This window comes from Molossus molossus, unplaced genomic scaffold (genome assembly GCF_014108415.1).
Source record: "Molossus molossus isolate mMolMol1 unplaced genomic scaffold, mMolMol1.p scaffold_m16_p_3, whole genome shotgun sequence".
Taxonomy (NCBI): Eukaryota; Metazoa; Chordata; class Mammalia; order Chiroptera; family Molossidae; genus Molossus; species Molossus molossus.
The window spans coordinates 93,111,589-93,113,399 of NW_023425366.1; positions in this window are offsets into that span (position 1 = coordinate 93,111,589).

Sequence of the window (1,811 nt, forward strand, 5' to 3'; positions counted from 1 at the left end):
GCCCTGCGCTCCGCACTTCCGCCCGAGGCCTCGCAGCGCCGACCCCGTGCCCCGCACTTCCGCCTGGCCCGCAGTCCCTCGGGCAGGTGCCAGTGGATCTCAGATCTTAGCAGATCGCCACTCGGAAGGCTGGACGCTGCTGGGCCATTACGCGTGAAAAGAGACAGAAAAAACAAGGCCAAACTGTTTTTTTAAAAAAAGGCAGGGTGGGTGGAGGCATGAAAAAGTGACCCGCAGTGTTTGGGGACTATTTAATAACAAGCCTCAGGTGTGCTAGCCAACTTTTTGAGAATGGGCAGTCCATTCCATTTTATCCTCTGTCCTGCATGCATACATTCATTCATTCATTCACTCATTCACTCTTTCAATGTTTACTGTCCTCTGGGTCTCCGCTGAGCTATGTTATGAGGAACACGGTTTTGAATGAAACTGGCAGGTGTATCTTCAGCAAACTCAAAATTGTGTAGGCAAGTCAGACCTTAGAAAATAATCCTTTAAGTAGGCCATGTGTTCACTGAGCTTAGTGCTTTGAAAGGGGAGGAATACGGACCTATGAACGAATATGAATGTGATGTAAAGAGGTAGCTTCTGGGCTAGGATGCTCTGTGCCCAGTTGGGTAGGGCCAGAGCTCTCCGGGCATAGGAAAGGCTATAACTGGAGGGAGTCTGCCATCCACAGAAGACTTACTAGTATGGCAGCAGCACAAAGAGAGTGGAAAAGAAGTGGAAACAGGCTAAAGAGGGTAGGAAGGAATCAGGTTTACAGGGCCTTTCAAGTTTTTGCTAAAGGTAGCTGGAGACATTTTTGTTTTATTCTGCTTATGTTTGTATGTGGGAAGGGAGTTGAACTAATTGCCTTTCCACTCTGAAGGGATCACTCAACTTCGAGAGGGAGATGAGGTGTTGGGGTAGGTGAGAGCAGAGTACAAGCAGGGAAGGCAGGAGATGGCTCAGTAGTCCAGGTGTGGTGGCTTGAATGGTGGTATTATAAATAGTGAGACAATGATGAAAACTAAAAGTAATCAAAGTAAACATTTACTGGTTGCTCACCAACAGCTTTACACTCATGAACTTGTTTAATCCAGAGAACAATCCTAGTAAGTATTCCTAGTACCATTTTACAAATGAAGAAATGCCCTGGTTCTCATAGTTAGAAAATACCAGAGTTGGGATTCCATCCAATGCTGTCTGATGCCAGTGTCCATGAGTTGACCACTATGCACTCAATATGTTTTCAGTGATTTTAAAAAAGGGACACAAAACAAACCAAGGTCAGAAATGAATCCCCTAAACAAACCACATTGTTTATGTGACATTGTTAGAGGACACATCTAAAAAGTAGAGTTTTCACATTCTTACTTTATCACTTCAGCATTTGCTGATAGCAAGAGGGGATTTCATAACTGAACAGACTACCTGTGATTATTTTTGAGTTGATATGCTCTGATAAGACCTAATCTTTCTGGGGTGGGGGGAGGGAGAAGTCAGCTAAGTACACTCCTAACAGTTGCTGATATAATATCTTTTTAATTTATTTTTAATTAATTAATTAATTTATTATTGTTACAGATGTTTCTCCCTTTCCCCCCACTGATTCCCCCCTCTCTCTCCCTCCCTGCCCTGTCCCCAGTTTTGTTGTCCATGTCCATTGTTATGCATACATGCATATAAGTTCTGTGGTTTATCTTCCCCCACCACCACCTCTTCTGGGGATTGTCAGTCTGTACTCCGCTTCCACATCTCTGGGACTACCCCATTCCTCGGACTGTTATGTTCATTATATTCCACAAATAAGTGAGATCATATGGTAC